We start from the raw sequence: 17,305 nt of genomic DNA, 5'->3' as shown, positions 1-17,305 counted from the left end.
CATCTGTCAGATCATCTGTCTAAGGAGTTAGCATTCCTTCACCCTCTTAGAATCCTTTAGAACAAATAAATAGACCATGGCTAAGGAAAAGCTGATGAGCATTTCTGTGTGAAAGGCAGACGTTGCACCTTATGGATCCCTACGTGTAGTTTGAGGCAGGAAGCCACCAGCTAAGGTGTGACTTCAAAAGCCACATTCAAAAGCCTATTCTGACCTCTAGCTGTGGCATGAATGATTCTTTCCATGATTTCCCTCTCCTACTTTCTCCTTTTAATTAACCATAGAGTTAAATAACCATAGAGTCACCAATGGTATGCTGACTGGTTTGTATCCATTTAAGAGTTTTCCGGCCGGGCGCTGTGGCTCGTGCCTATAGCCTGTAATCCCAGCACTTTGGAAGGCTGAGGTGGGTGGATCATGAGGTCAGGAGTTTGAGACCAGCCTGAGCAACATGGTGAAACCCTGTCTCTACTAAAAATACAAAAATTAGCCGGGCGTGGTGGCATGTGCCTGTAGTCTCAGCTACTTGGGAGGCTGAGACAGGAGAGTTGCTAGATCCCGGGAGGCGGAGGTTGCAGTGAGCCAAGATCACCCCACTGCACTTCAGCCTGGGCAACAGAGCAAGTCTTTTTTTTTTTTTTTTTTTTTTTGAGACAGTTTTCCAAGTCAGTGATTCTCCCTCCCCCACTTAAATCTCACTTCCTTTCCAAGCATATCTCCATGCTTGTAGTGGTCATGGATTAAGCACTATTACCCACAGCCATGCCACAGCTAGTATTTTCCATTGCTCTCTCTTTCCCAGTGTCAGAGGATCAGGGGGATCCCTTGTGGGTACAGGGCTTGGAGCAGCCCTTTGCATTCCACTGCCTTTGCAAATGGCACAGCTCTTTTTAGCATCGTAAATTAAATTAGCACATGTGGCCTTAAATAGTCCAGGCATGTAGGGCATGATTATCTTTCTGAGAAAATGATCAGGACCACATTCAAAGGACCCAGTGTTTCCAGGCAGCTCCCAAGGACATGTCAGTGTGCTGTGAACTTTCTGGGGTATGAATGGGATTTTAAAGTCTGCCTTTTTATTAGTGTACCAGTGCATACTCTGTGTCTTATGCCTCACAAGCTGTGAATGTTGTGACAGTGGCTTTTGTTCCCATGTGTGCAGTTGTTAATTGTATAAGCCGGAAATACAGAAACCATATCAAAGCAAGGCAGCCTTAACAAAAGAGAAAAGCTGAATGCCTCAAAGGAACCACTGCTTAGAAAGGTACACATTCTCCTCCAACCCCTACACCCAGGACCCAGATGTTCACATGACATCATTGCAGCTGAATTCGGACTTCACAAATGGAATACAAAATTACGAACACAGCGTGGAGTAACCACTTTATCTCTTCTTGAACCTCCTATGCCTGCTCTACATTCCTGGTGAAATTTGTATCTCCAATGGCTTACACCACCCTACCACAGAGTAGATACTACACAAACTGTCAGATAAGTTTACTGAATACATTTTACTCATTCCCCCCTTGTCAGCTTTGCTTGTGCTATTAAGTGGCCAAGACTACCATGTCAGTATCCAGCTCATCTAAATCCCACTTCCCGTCTGTACATTCGTTGTACTTACTGCTCAGACCATTCTTATGTTCCTCAGTAATGGAATATTCAATTTGGGCATCTAAATTTTTGTGTTTGTGCCCAATGAGATTAGAGAGTATGAACAGTGCTTTGTACTTGTCAGAATGGCAAGCATAGTACTTTGCACATAATAGAGGCTCAGTAAGTACTCAGTAAACATCAGTAAGTACCTCAGTAATTAAATTGTTATTTTTCCTATAAGAAAATGAATTTGGATGGACAAATCTGAGAGAAGAATCCTGGTGCTTCCCTATGTTGAGTAAACTCAGCTGTAGTGAACTCCTCTTGGCCTTAAACTATGTACTAAATGAAAATTGGGGATGCACCCTTTGTGGAATTATTCTTAGCCTGACATTTCCAGATTGACTATAACAAGACACATTATGTATTTAGCTTCCTCTTCCCCTCTTCCTGCTTAATGGCTTTACCAATCTTTTAAGACTCAGTCGAAGGTCCACCCTATAAAATAGCCTTCCCCACCATTCTAATCTCAATATACCCCTTTTCTTCAGCCCTGGAGGACAGCTGACTCACCTCCATCATTTAATATTTGCCAATACTCCAGTGTATTATGTGCTAATCATTTGTGTGTATCTGGCTTCTTTCCATAACTAGCTTACAACCTCCTCTGAGGTCTCACGACCATAGTTTAATTCTTTTGAATACTGCACAGTAATTAGCATGATGTTTGTCCCTGGATGTAGGGTAAAACATTCAGAAATTTGGTTTGCATGGCTCTGTTACCTAATAACTGTGTGAGCTAAAAAAAGCACTCTACCTTTTTGAACCTTACTTTTGTCATCAGTAAAATGTTCATGATCTCTCATGGAATCATCCTGAAGATTAAATAAGATTATGAATGGACAAGTGTTTTTGTTTTTGTTTTTGAGAAGGAGTTTCGCTCTTGTGGCCCAGGCTGGAGTGCAATGGCGCGATCTCAGCTCACTGCAACTCCCGGCTCCTGTGTTCAAGGGATTTTCCTGCCTCAGCCTCCCAAGTAGCTGGGATTACAGGCGGCCGCCACCACACCCAGCTAATTTTTGTACTGTTAGTAGAGACGGGGTTTCACCATATTAGTCAGGATGGTCTCAAACTCCTGACCTCGTGATCTGCCCACCTTGGCTTCCCAAAGTGCTGGGATTACAGGCCTGACCCACTGCACCCGGCCGAAAAATCTACTTCTTATCCTATTGAGTATAAGTTTCCTGAGGGTGCCGTGTGTTCCTTGTGTCTCCAAACTGTAAATTGTGTTTTGAATTATTGTCAGTGCCGAAACATATTTTTTGATTGCCGTGTTGGCAGGCTGATTGCAAGACTTTGAGCTTCTGTTTGATATATTTTAAATAAATACTTTCTGTCTTAAGAATTTGGACATAGAATTTGTCAGTCTTTATTTTAAGGGTGGTATGTTGACCATCCTTTAGAAATAAGATTATAAACAGTATCCTATGTATGCTAGGCATGGAATTTAAGAAACAAAAGTATAGAATAATTCTAATAACAATGTACATGACCACCAGTAGTATAAAGATACAGTTGAGTGACTTATGGTAGGAAATGAAGGATTTGAAAGAAGTTTTAATTCTTTATGTCAGTAATTTTCTGCCCTAGTTACATGTTAATCACCTAAGTGGCTAAAGAAAAAATATCAGATGCCTGGGCTCTGTCCCTATTAGGATTTCTTCTCTGTGTAGAAGGTCAGCCTGTTGCTACAGGTGAATGGTATGAAACAAGCAGATTATTTGAAGATTTCCACGTGCTACCATTTAATGTCTTATTGTTAAACTTAGTTGCTTCTCTGGCAGTGAGAATGTTGAAAAGAAATAGAACAAGGAGTAATTGTATGGTGTCATCTGAGTCTTATTAGAAGTTCAGTGAATGCCTCCCTCATGTCAGTCAGGTACAAGGTGCTAAAAGTATGCAAACTGGCTCAAGCAATGGTTCCTGCCACTGATGAGTGCTTGGCTAGTGGGGAGAGGGATATAGAGGATTCCAGGGAATCAGCAGGGAAGAGAGGGTGCACTGTGCCTTAAAAGGGTAAGGGAAGAATGAGCTTTCCAGATAGACAAGTGTAGACTAGACAATGAGCGAGGAATTCTGGCTATTTATAAAACAAACCATGTTAGTATTTCCTCTAAACCCCGCACACAGTGTTGATGTTCCATCAGTATTAACTGGGAGTAATGATGGTGATGATCTTCATGACTAACATTAATTAAAATTAATTTTGTCTGTAACGACCTCGAGAAACAACTGTCATTGAGTAAGAAAATGAACCAGACACTACATTATTTGCCTTTGACTTTTCTAAATCTAGAAACTTCTTATAGTTAATAAAAATTATTTCTGCTGCAATTAGAGGGCTCTATATCCCATTTTAAATTTAAGAATATATAGTTTCTGTTTTCTATAAAAATAATGTGTCATATAATGAAGGTAAATAGATTTTTCTTTTCAAACTTTATCATTTGATTAATCGATCAGTTTTATTTTCCATTCTTTGAGAATTTTTGTTTTATTTTTGACTCTTTTTTTCTGCACTGTTCTTTAGATCATCATAGTCTTAGTAAAGGTGTAATCAGGCCCATATACTGGAGGAAGATTATTGGAAGTTCTTCAGTATTATTTATCATCTGCTACTACTGGCAAATTGCCTACTTTTTAAACCACATACTGTATTATTTGTTAGGTGGGGGTCATTAGGCCTCCAACCTCTTTTCTCCCAAATCTACAAATAGTCATTGTTCACCTAGTGTATGTGACATTTATTTTTCCTTTCTAAGTCTGCAGTCCTCTGTCTACCTACCTAGGTACCCACCGCTGTTGAATGCCACTCTGCCATTACCCTCCTCTCTTTACAATACAGGTTATTATACTCTATTTATACCCCAGGTGTGAGAGATAGCTAAATGAAATAGCTACTAAGACTTTTTTCCACTTTTCCTCAAAAAGGCATACGTGGAGGAAGGTACGTCATATTTTTCACACAAAAAATATAGAAAGTCACTTTTAAAAAGAAAATGGAATATTTTCCTTCATGGCAAACTTTCATTATGCTTTTATTTATTTATTTTTTGTGAAAGAAATTCAGGCTTTATAGAATCAGGCTCCCTTTGAAGATACACTGTTTTCCTTTCTATCAATTTTGTTTTCCTTTAGAACATCATTTGGTTGATAAATTTCCTACTATCCTGTTTAGCTGTCAGATTTTGATAAGCTTTCTGGGGAGCTCACATACACTGTTCATTTCACCCCAATTCAGTGCTGTTCTCCTTATCTGTGGTCTACCAGAAGTAACTTGAGGTTAAGGTTTGGCACTTCTGCCTGGTGTTTCGGCTTTGGAGCTGCAAAACATATCACAAAGCAGACATAATATGTGTACAAACAACTAGAGACACTAGTAGAATGTTGTCAGCTAAAAAGCAGAAAAGCCTCTGAAATGTGAAAAGGGAAAAATTGTGCTGAGTGTATTTAGGATAGCATGTTTGAGTCTATTATTGCAACCACAACTAGTATTACGTATTTAAAGATGACCTAGATTTACATTCTTTGTCGTCATTTGCTCTCCAGGACTAGACATAAAACTAATTACTAGCTCATTCAGTTTGCATGTGTTGCTTTCTCTTAGCTCATGTGTTTACATGGAAGCAGTCCCCCATATACACAAAAGGAAAGAAGCCTCAAGTAATGTTCCTTACAGAAGGAAGATAGTATCAGACCCCTTATAGTTTATACATCCTCAAACTCTATTTACGGTGAAAGTCAAGATCTTGAAGTGTTTGCTGCTCTTAGATTTAATTGGTTTTATCTGCTGTTATCATAACAACCTTATCTCTGCAGACAGTTGCATGGATAATATTTGGAGATCAGAATTCAAGCTCAGACACACAGTGTCATCCAGCAATTAAATGTTATTTGATATTTCTGTGTGTGGCTCAGGTGCTGGGGAGATCCTGCCTCTGGTTAACGGTTTTTATAGCATCATAAATAGCTCTCAGGGGAAATCCAGATATGGAAAGCTTTCTGAATAGAAATGGCTAGAAAAGCCAAGGTAAAGTGTGGCTCAGGTTCTCATGGCAGTTCCAGTCATTGACTATTGTCTAATGACTGTGCAGTTCAGGTCTGAGAGATGTTTAATTATTTTTGTTACTGTGTTTTGGTGAAAGGATAAAGAAGCCGTCTAGCTCCGTGACAAGGATGCTGATATATATTTTGCGGGAGTCCATTAAATGGATCAACATTGCTTTCCACATGCCCAATTTAATCCGTATATGGGAACTACACAAAACATACCTTTTATAGGAGAATTCTTGATGGATGTTTAACTGCATGGATCTAATTAGATGCAGAGCAGGACTTTCCCCAAATGATTAACTGGCAAGATTAGGTAGACCTTCCTTTGTTTTGTTGGGATTTGGGCTTTCTTCCTGTAATATTCCTTTTTGTCTTTTAAAATGAGTTTCTGAAAGCAGAAATGGAAGCAAAGCAAGCACTTGACACAGCTAAGGTTTGAAAAGTATTATAGTTATTCTTCTGGGCTTTTTCAGGAGTGGATTACCTCTTTAGCTTCCTGTGGCCTGTATGGGGGAGAGAGAAAGAAGCCCAATTCAGACTTCTCTATAGGTGAAGCACTAAAGTGTTCTGCTCATTACGTGTTTTAATTGCTCAGTTGTGCTTGGAATGTAGATTAACTCTCTAACACCTGAAAAAAAGATGCCCCCTTCATATAGAGAGCAGTGAAGATGAGAGACAATAGGATGACAAATGAGATCGCTAAGTGGAGCCCTGATCAATAGAAAGTGCTGTCCATTTGGGTAATGGACATCCCTGTCATCTCAGCTGTTAAAGAATTCAGCAGAGATGAGTCCCCAAAGGTCTGCAAAGTATAAGGCATCCAATACAGGAAACATTACCACCTCCCTTCTCCAACCCCAATAAATAAAAAAGGTATATATCAGGAGCTCCGTCTTTAGCTGCCGTGAGCTGTGGTGCATGGAATTTATTGTACTCTATTTTCAAAAATCTGTGCACAAAGCAGACAACCTGGAGACCCAGGGGAATAGTCTTTGTTTCCTCAGACCTTAACAGTGGTGTGAACACCTTAGGTAATCTTGTGTCTGGCATAGAGTAAAGTATTCATACTTAAAATTATGAGGTTGTTTAGACTGTTCTTTTAAAATATTCTCTGCTCCACGTGGCAATTTAAAGCCAGCATATTTGGCAACCAGGATGCTTGACGAATCGCTTTTGTCAGACAGCCATATGGCAGGTAGGGTAGAGGTCACTCCAGTGCCCAGCCTTCCTCACTCAGATTCGGTCCACATGTCCAACTGTGGCAGAGGACCAGTTCATGGCCTTTCCTTTCTAAATACCTTCAATATGGCCAGTCTGTACTTCTTAGAAATTCCATGCTTCTTCCGTCCCATGTTGGACCGTGGAGGCCGGATAAAGTCTATTTCTTCATCTGTCTTGCCACTACTCATTTAACCCGGCTAATTCCTGGAGGGATTGCTGTAACCACTGGCAGCCAGACTCCCTGCTGGAATGTGTGTGAGGATTTCCGGACAGTTGTGAAGAGGAGTGCAGTTTCACTGGGCAGTCAGGTGTGGGTCATTAATTTTCAGTGCTGTTGTTTAACTATTAATGAGGTCATGGCCGCAGGGCCAGACTGACTTTACCTATCAGATGTCTCCCATCTCCCAGCAGGCCATTCACCTTTAGTCAAAGCTCTCCACTAATAATTGTCCCATGCAGCATTCACACGCCATTGCCTCATCTCTTAACCCCAGCTTCTTCTAGATAAGAAATAATTCCTCCTGCCCATCTCCCCAGTCATCCGTCTTCAGTGGGGCTCATAAAACAAAGCTGTTCCCATTTTCCATTAACCTCTATGTCCTGAAACTTAGAGCCCTATATACTTTCTCTTCTTCCTCAGCAAGGGGCATCTATTTGCCATCATTTTCAGGAGGTCTTAAATTATTCAGAAAGGCAGGCATCACCCCTGGTGACCTAGCCACCTACTTTACCTTTTATTTCTCTCCTATTTACCATTGCAGTTGATAATTTGTAGAACTCAGTAAAGTAATTCACAACTGTCAGCATCTTTATTATATTGCAGCCAGCAGCAGAAATTGTAACCTGAAGGGATATCTACTAAATCAAGATTTCTGTAGCATAAGCAGTGTAAGTGAATTCCTGCACATTACGTTATTATTTCTATAATGTCTTTATTAAAAAGGCAAGGAGAGAATGCCTATTAAGAATGAGTACTGTGCACCCAAACGCTGACAGATTTGTAAGGTTGGGGAATAAAACACATTAGAAATCCAAAGCCCCAGTCCTGCCTACTTGGAATCACTGGTGTATTCCCAGAGGTCAGCAGCCAGCTTCTGCTTGGCCATGAGCTCACCAGTAGTAAAGGGCTAATTCTTACCTCTTCGTCCTCGTCCTGTTCTCTAGAGTGGCACAGAGAAAGATCTATTCTGCATGACAGCCCTTCAGGTATTGGAGGATAGGTATCACGTTTCCTGAAGCAGTCTCTTCCAGCCTAAATGTCTCCAGTTTTTTTAGGCATTCCTCATCTGTCATGCCTTCTTCAGCCTCACCATCCTGCCTGCCCCTTTCATTTGTCAGTAGAGGTTTAGAAGGTGGCACCCTGAGCACTACAATAAGTACGTGGTCTGGCTATACCAATTAAAATGTACAGCATTGGTTACACCCCTTCATCTGGATTCTAGGTGTTAATTAAAGTAGCTAAGTCTACCTAGGGCTTGAGAGGCAGCCATGTGTCACTGATCCAGGGTGAGCTTACAGTTAACCAGAATCCCTCAGATTAATTCACATGAACTTTAGGTAAGTTAGAGACTTTTCCCTCTTTTGACTCTTGTGTAGTTGACATTTTTTGAACCTGAGTCTAGAACTTTAAAAACCATCTTCATTAAAGGGCATTTTTAGTGAGTTCTAAATCTGTCATCTTCTACAGCTTTGATTTATTGCAAATTTAATTCATAAAATTCTCTTCACAAAGTAGTGCATCCATACTAGTAAAGTACACAAATATGGCAAAAAGAAATAATGATATACTTGGGTGCTTCTTTACAGGAGAGGCAATGTCCCAGGTAAACACCCATCAGTACCAGCTACCTTTTATCAGGTGCCTACTGTATGCCAGTCATAGCATGAAACACTATCACCCATTATTTCTCATCCTTACACAAAACCTACTAGGTGGGAATTGTTGCTTCCCCTTTTATAGGTGTGGGAACCAGACTGGGAGTCATTAAGTGACTTACCTGAGGCCATGACACTAGTAAGCAGTATAACCAGGCTTTGAGCCCAGATCTCCCACTCTGTCCTTTTCACTCTGCCTTGATGCCTGTGTTAAATTTGGTATGTTCATTTGGCCTTTAAAATAAATTTCCAAATTCTTCAGTATTTTCTGCAGGCCATTTGAAATCACAGCCAATCCATGGGTTAGAGATCAAGAGCAAAATGTTTCTGTAGTGGAGATAACTTACCCCAAATACTATTTGTGGTAGCTGTTTGGACTTTTTACAGAGGTTTTGGTTCTCTTACCTGCCAGACGTATAGCTGAATTACACTCCCCTACCCACTTGAAATTTGGCGTGACTACATGACTAGCTGTGGTCAACCAAATGTGAGTGAAGGTGACCCATGTCACTTCCAGGCAGGAGCTTTAAGAAGCAGTATGTGCTTCACCATTCCTTCTCCCTCTCTGGCATAACCATATACAACTTTCAAGATAGCAGTTGTCTGTCAACCCTAGTCCCTGAGTTACTACAATGAGCAGAGCCCCTTGCTGACTTACAGTGGATGTACAGTGTGAGCAAGAAATAAATCTTTATTATTTTAGGCCACTGAAATTTGGAAGTTGGTCGTTACTGCTTCATAATCTAGCCTATCCTGACTATTCCAACTAGCTTAACAAAGCTAGAGCATGGGTAAGATGTCTGTAATAAATCTTAACCATTGTTTAAGACCAAAAGGTAGAAAAAATTTGCATTTAGCCTAAAAACGTTCTTGAGATTAAAGTACATAAGGCAATGACATGTATAGATAACACCTGAAACCTCTATTTTCTCATTATCTAAGTTGTTAATACACAGTGGAATTTGCATTTGTATGTAGGACGCTGTCTTAGCCTAGGCTCCCTAGAAAGCACAGCATGAATCAATGGCTTGTATACTAATACTTTGTTGTGGAGGGAAGGGGGTTGGCCATGCAGTTCCAGGGAAGCGAGAATGAGGAGAAAAATGAATTGAAGCAAGAAAGATAGGAGAGCAATACAAGGTGGTGTGTTACGAAAACAGCCATAGCTTCAGCACAAAACAAAAGTGGTCACTTGGTCATGTGGAATGGCACCAAAAAGGCTGTATTTCAGAACCACTCTGCCTTGGTGCAGAGAAGGAAGGCAAGCAATTCATCTGTTGCCTCCTTGCCTTTCCCTGTCTCTCAATGGTCAAAATCCCATGCATTTCCAGATTGTGCTGCCTGGGGTGTCCAGGCAGCTTCTGGGAAAGCCAGATCCTATGAGAATCCAGTTTGGACAGTGTGCAGGCGTGGCGAGCTATACTTATCTAGTTGGTTTTTTTGGGCTATGGTGGCAGCTGGAGTTTACCTGGCCTGGTGCATAAATTGAATCTAGTACCGACATTAACAAACCTTGGGTAGGGGGGACTTCACTACTCAGGACCTCTGTTACCTGTGAACAGAGTACACTGGACTCAATGATTTGAAAGACACCATTAATTTTAACATCCCAGTGTTTCAAACTGGTTTTTCAAATCATAGCAACCATTTATCTACCAATATTGAAATAATTAGCTGGCTAATTTAATTATTGAGAAAATGGAAATAAACTCGTAACAATCTTGAAAGAAAAACAACCTATGAAATGTGTACCCTAAATAGTGTTTCTTAAACACTTATTTTTTACAATGATCCATAGTAAGAAATTAGTTTTGTAAATGGCCAAGCAAATACATGTACACAAACATATATACATGATTAAAACAAAAGTTTCATGAAATACTTTTGTTTTTCATGAAATACTTTCTTCATAATATGTAAGTAACTCTGATGTATTTATTCAGTTGTATTCTGTACAAATAAAGCTTCTAGCCACTGATGGGTCATGAGACAAAGTTTGAAAGGCCTAGAACATATTACCTATATATCTATCAGTCACAATTTATTGCTTATAATAATATAACCCCCATACCTAAATCAGTGCTTATTATATAATTAAAATATTAAATTTCGTTTGCAATAGTTTGACCGTAATGATACCACTGAGAGAAATGTTAACATTATTTTTCAAATAGTTTTTGTTTTTGTGTTTAGGAAGAATATTCTAGCTGTGAAAAAATGCAGAGAGACAATTAATAAACGCAATACAACCAAGAATAGAGGTGTATGGAAGTTATCTAGGTGGTTTCATGCTTTTGAGACTATTGCTTTAAACTCACAGTACACATATAAGACTGTCATGGTTTAACTGAGTCATCAAGCACATTTCACCCTTCCATTTTTATTCAATTCTGAATTTTACCTTTTTTAATATTATGAAGTTATTAGTGCACTTAGTAGATATTCTGAGTAAATTAATGCCAATAAAAAACTAAAAAACAAAACTGTTTTCTTATCACAAATAAGCTGTGTCTGTAGCTTTGTAAAAGACATTATTATTTCTCCTGTTATAATGAGTGTCCCATCAGGTAAGGACCAAAGGTCTTGTTTCTGGCTTAGTTGTTTTGATATCAAGCTCTGGGGATGAAGACGGATGTTTTTTCTTGTTATCACAGTCAGTTGTCACAGCAGCCTGGTGAGGCGAGCGGGGTAAGTACTACCATTCCCATTTTACAGATGACAGAGCTGAAGAGTAACTCCTGCTATACTGTCTGTCAGTTACTAGCTCCATGCCAGTGTAGAGATGCAATTTTGTGCTAACAGTGACTTGACACTGTTTGTTCCTGTCCATCTGTTTGCCAAGCTTTGGTTCCTGAAAGTCATTTTATTTGCTGGCTTCTGAAGTAACATTTGTGGAGCATGTTCAGGATAACTTCTATTTCTGGGGGAGAAAGTTGTGACATTTTTCATGTTCTGAGCGGGAGGAGAAGGCCCAGGAGTCAGAGCTGTCTCCCTGACGTGGTTGTTGTCAGTCATTCCCTGACCTCCCTCATTTCCTTTCACATGTTCCCATCTTGGTTTTCCTATCTGTTATATGAGGTTATTATGAAACTTCCCTACCTGCCACATCTGGGTGTTGGGCATCTGAAATAAGATAATGTGCGTGAGACTACTCTGAAAAGGAAAATTAACTTTAACAATAGAATGTTTTTAGGATTGTTGTGATTATTTTCTCTTATTCCATTCCCCTAACAACACCCCAATCTGGATGAACCTTAAATAGTTGTTTTAGGCTGGGTGTGGTGGCTCATGCCGGTAATCTCAGCACTTTGGGAGGCTGAGGCGGGTAGATCACAAGGTCAGGTGTTCAAGATAAGCCTGGCCAACACAGTGAAACTCCGTCTCTACTAAAAATACAAAAATTAGCTGGGCATGGTGGCATATGCCTGTAGTCTGAGCTACTCGGGAGGCTGAGGCAGGAGAATTGCTTGAACCTGGGAGGCGGATGTTGCAGTGAGCCGAGATCGCGCCACTGTACTCCAGCTCTGGCAACAGTGCCTGAGACTCTGTCTCAAAAAAGAAAAAAAAAAAGAAAAAAGAAAAAAAGTTGTTTTAAAAGAAAATAAAGTTTATCTGAATAACCCATTTATACATCTACTTATATGATTATATTATACCCTTTGCAGTTCAAATTTCATACATGAAGCAAAACAAGAACATGGGATGTTTTGGTTTTCTGGCTCATAGACAAAATGCCAGGTCATATTTATGTCCAGAAACTTAGGGGGAAGAAAAGCACAAATAATTTTTCCCAACACGAAGGTATTTTTTCCTGATTTATCCAGGAGAAAATAAAGTAAAAATCTGGCATTTTGTGGCTAATATTGTTGGTTATTCTGTATCAAAACATGTGGTACCTATAGTCAATATATTAAAAGAACAGCGTAGGTGAAGACCCTATTTTTTTCCACTTTAAGCCATCTTGTCATAACTTGTAGACTTTTCTAATGGTTTTATGATATTTTCCTGGCACTGTAAGCTATTTTATTACCATATTGAAGAAAGTAGAATTTCCTATTGTACTTACATTTTGTCCTCATACTTCCATTTTTACTACATGACCTTATTATTTAGGAATTTGCTCTCCTTCTGATCTCCTTGGGATAACTTGCTGCTCTACTGATTTAGTTGTTAGAATAAAATAATGTACTTTCACATTCAGAAGTAAATCCTGTTCTATTCTTTTCTATATACTTTTCACTTGGGAAACTAATCAGAGAATCTATTTATAATCCATGACTGAATAGAAAAGCACATATAAAGATTATTTCTAGAAAGGCAGAACTCATATACTTTTTGCCTTGTGAAATACAGCAGAGTCACAGAGGGTGGCCATGTTCAGACCCAGTCAAGTCTGGGCTGTTTGCTTTCTCCTGTCAGAGTGAGCAGAAACCACAGGTATGGCCCAGCCCTGGTTTCAGGAAGAATGTTTTCAGGCAAACCTTACACTGGAATGAACTGCTGCAGAGGAAATATAACTCTCACTGTAGACCTACAGAGCTAGAAGTGGGATCAGGCTTCTCTTCCAATTGAAGTCTTTGAGTCTTCTAGGTGAAACCTACTGGTTATTGCAAGAAGCAATGTTCTCATTCTAAAATCCAGAATCTTGAATCTATAATCATTCTAGAATAACACAAGGCCCATGGTGAGCCAGTAGAAAACTTCCTGGATCCCTTTATCTCCTTGGATAAACAAAATAATAGATAAGTTTCTGTTGATTTCTGTAATTCTGTGTTTGCTGGCTATACACAAAATGGCATCATGTCTTCTTTTGATTGACCTTTGGGGGCAATTCTGATTCATTCCCGTATCCATCATAAATATCTTCTATAGTACAGTATAAATTTGATTGCTAACTAAATAAAAACTTGGAAAGAAAATTTAGATTTAGGTTTTAAGAAAATCAGAGACCTCCTATTGCTTCAAATTTAAGTAAAATTGACACTTGACCAAAATGGGTTTGAACCACAGGAATTCACTTACACATGGATTTTTTTCAATAAAAGTTAAACTGTGTGTGCCTGCTTCTCCTGCCTCCCCTTCAGCCTCTTCCACCTCTTCTGCCTCTGCCGTCCCTGCCACATCAAGACCAACCCCTCCTCTTTCTCCTTCTCCTCAGCTTACTCATCATGATGAAGATGATGAGAATGAAAACTTATGATAATCCACTTCCACTTAATGAATAGTAAACATATTTTCTCTTCCTTATGATTTTCCTAATAATGTTTTCTTTTCTCTAGCATGTTATTATAAGAATATAGTATATAATACATAAAAAAATACAATATGTGTTAATTGACTGTTTATGTTATCAGTAAAACTTCTGGTCACCAATAGGCTATTAGTATTTAAGATTTAAGAAATCAGAAGTTATACATGGATTTTCAGCTGCATGAAGGTTGGTCAAATGTAAGGTGCTCATGGCTTTAAATAAACTAAAATTGAACCATTTACATTAACATATGAATTAGGGAAAAAAGAGATAAGACAGCAACATATATTGAATATATGCCATATACATTTTATATATACATATATACACACACACATATCTATATACACTGTGTATTCACTTGACACTGTGTGCCAAGAACTGTAATTTCTTCAGTCATTAACTCACTAATCTTACAATCTCTTTTATCTCATAATCCTTGGAAGTTGTAATATAATTGTCTTCATTTTTACATAAGAAACAGAGGCCCAGAGAGGTTAAATTTTCTGTCAAAAGTCTCTCAGGCAATGCTGGATCTGAAAGTAAAATCCCTTTAGATCATCAAGCTTGTGTTCTTTTCCCTTATACTTTGCTATTACTCTAAGATTAATACATGTAAATCAGAAGTACAGTTTGTGTATGATATAAACATATATGCCTAATCTGCATTAACAGTATGAGTTTAATTAAAACTGGGAGCTTTCATGCTACTAATTTTTGTAAGTTTAATATTTACTACTATTGAAATTTCTAGGGTGACTCTGAGTATGAAGCAACTATCCAGAAAGTTTCTAAAATTGCAAAAGTGGTATCACTATAGTCAAAGGTGGATAGATGCTGTAAAAAGCACATCCCTTCTGCACTTTTGGGTTTTCTACTGGTTCACTCTAGGCCTGAGGGGATATCAAGGAAAGTTACCTCTCCTTGGATTTAATCATGAAGTTTGACTTTACCTAATGTGTAAAAACCCAGTTTGGCTTTTAGTGAAGCAAATAACTTCACAGTTTTCCTCTATATTCAGTATGGCTAGCATCATTAGACCTGTATGTAGTTAACTTTCTTATTCTCTGTTTGCCAGTAGTAAAAAATGTGTTTGCATTAGTGGAGTGAATAGTAGATGATGTATAAATAGTGTAGCTTGCCTATTGTTTTTCACCTACCTGAAGCTGTTGTTGCATTTTTAACATGCTTAGACATTTTCCTATTTTGAGGCACTTTTTGATCAGCTGTGACTCACTCAGCCTGTGCTCTGCGCCATTTTCTGTGACCAGGCAAACAACAATGTTTTGCCATTATTAATATCCCTCCCTCATTGTTCCTACTGGGACAGCTCGTGCGCACAATGGCTTTATGTTACTTCCAGTGAATTTTTTGCTCACAAATCTGGCCTGCCAGGAACATAGGTGAGTAACTTCAAGTTAAAGAGTCACTCATGGTAATTTCAAGTTAGAATATGCATGACTCAGTGACTTCATCTACAGTAAAGATTGCCATGGGTGGAAAGAGGTTAAATAGTATCATTTTGGTTGACTAACTACATGAATTACAAAACAGAAGAACCCAACAGGTTGATTATCAAGATCTAAACAACTGGCATTAAAAAAGAATCTATTAATTGCTATTGTGAACCTTAAAGATATTCAGAACTCAACCTGATACTTTAAATTGCTGTGCAGTTTAATTATTTTCTATTAGCATAGAGAAATGAATTAGAAGGTAAGAAGGGAGATATATCTCCTATTGTTAATTGCAAATGATAATCTACCATCTGCTTCTGCTACCTGTTGTAATTCTTTCCCACCAACCAAATATAAAAGCACCCATGCACTGCTCATCTGCATAAAGAGAAGAAGGAAAGTCTGATTTGTTATTACAAAAGGATTTATTTCAATAAGGAAAGTGAAGGGATGACAGATAAGTACACTTAAACCTTTTGAGCATTACAGAAAGCTTGTAGAATTCGGGTAACTGAATGTAATCTCTGTATTCTCCGTTAATGATAGAGCCTCTTGGACAGACTGAAGTTGTGCCTGGAACCATAATCCTCTCTTTATGCCACTGTGTTCCTTCTTAGCAGGCAGAAAGGCACACACTCATGGCTGATTCTTCTGCTCTCCACCTGCTGGCCCCCTTGTGAGCCAGAGCTTTTGGATCTGATGTAGCCTTTTGGGTGTTTGCACAAAGGGCTGGCACATTTGCAAGTGGTATGTCTGCTTGCAAAGCAGTGGGACACCAAAAACATTAAACACAGATTGTTTGGGGTTTAAGCAAATCTAAGACAAACAAGTTGAATATCTGAGACTATTTCTTAAAAAAAAAAAAAGGAAGCACACATTTCTGATTTTCATAACTGAATGATATCATGGCTATTTCCCAACTCTGGATAATACTAAGATAGCTGCCCTTCTAGAGGTGTCTGGCATATGTAAAATCTTTCAAAAGCAAAGGTAAGAACACGCTAAAAGAGGAGCAATATTGGCTGGTCTGTGTGAAGATTGACCATAGTTGGTTAAAATAAACAAACGAACGAAAAAACAGTAGTAATTGAGCTTAGTGATATTAACTTGGTAAACTAAGCCAGTTTGTCTCTTTACTTTATCTGTCTTGTGGAATCTGTATCAGTGGAAATTAAATAGTCTTTACATTTGACGAACCCTGTTCAGGTGTTGGAAATACCCATCTATTTGTTAACAAGGCAAGGTCCCATGATTTAGTGAATGGGGGATACAGACAGCCTTTATTCAAGTAAATGAATAAACAAAATAATTAGAGAGTGTGATGAGTTTGAATAAAAAATATAGTTCATAAAATCCAGAAATGTGATAGAGCATAGTGGCTGGAAGAAAGTTACCCAAGTGGCTTGGGTAGTCAATGAAGTTGACTCCAATGTGCAGTAGTATTTGGACTTAGGCCAGAAAAATTAGAAAGAGGCCAGGCATAGCAACTCATGCATATAATCCCAACCCTTTGGGAGGCCAAAGTGGATCACTTGAGGTCAGGTCAACCTCAAGTGAGATCGTATCTCTAAAAAAAATATAATTTATTTTTAAAATTAGCTGCATGTGGTGGCACGTGCCTATAATCCTAGCTACTTGGGAGGCTGAAGTGTGAGGACCACTTGAACTCAGGAGTTCCAGGCTGCAGTGAGCTATAATTACACTACTGCGCTCCAGCCTAGGCAATAGAAGGAGACCCTGTGTCTTTAAAAAAAGACAAAGAAAAAAGAGAGAGAAAGAGCCAGGAGACAGA

General features: G+C 38.9%; 1 protein-coding gene and 1 long non-coding RNA gene across 5 annotated transcripts in view; one reads left to right on the top strand and one right to left on the bottom strand.

The window, feature by feature from the left end:
* EFNA5 (ephrin A5) overlaps positions 1 to 17,305 on the top strand; it is a 376,304-nt gene that overhangs the window by 130,012 nt on the left and 228,987 nt on the right. The window lies entirely within an intron of this gene.
* On the bottom strand, positions 4,668 to 13,452 carry LOC129059489 (uncharacterized). Of its 2 annotated transcripts, none has more exons than XR_008525422.2 (3): positions 13,341 to 13,452; positions 5,929 to 6,212; positions 4,668 to 4,979 (listed from the first exon to the last, which is right to left on the bottom strand). It is a non-coding gene; the product is annotated as an uncharacterized LOC129059489 (long non-coding RNA). The 2 variants fall into 2 exon arrangements; XR_008525421.2 differs by having other exon boundaries at positions 4,675 to 4,979; positions 12,872 to 13,426.

Source organism: Pongo abelii, chromosome 4 (genome assembly GCF_028885655.2).
Source record: "Pongo abelii isolate AG06213 chromosome 4, NHGRI_mPonAbe1-v2.0_pri, whole genome shotgun sequence".
NCBI classification, from domain to species: Eukaryota; Metazoa; Chordata; class Mammalia; order Primates; family Hominidae; genus Pongo; species Pongo abelii.
Note: the sequence above shows the minus strand (reverse complement) of the source record. Positions and strands in the feature narration are given on the sequence as shown.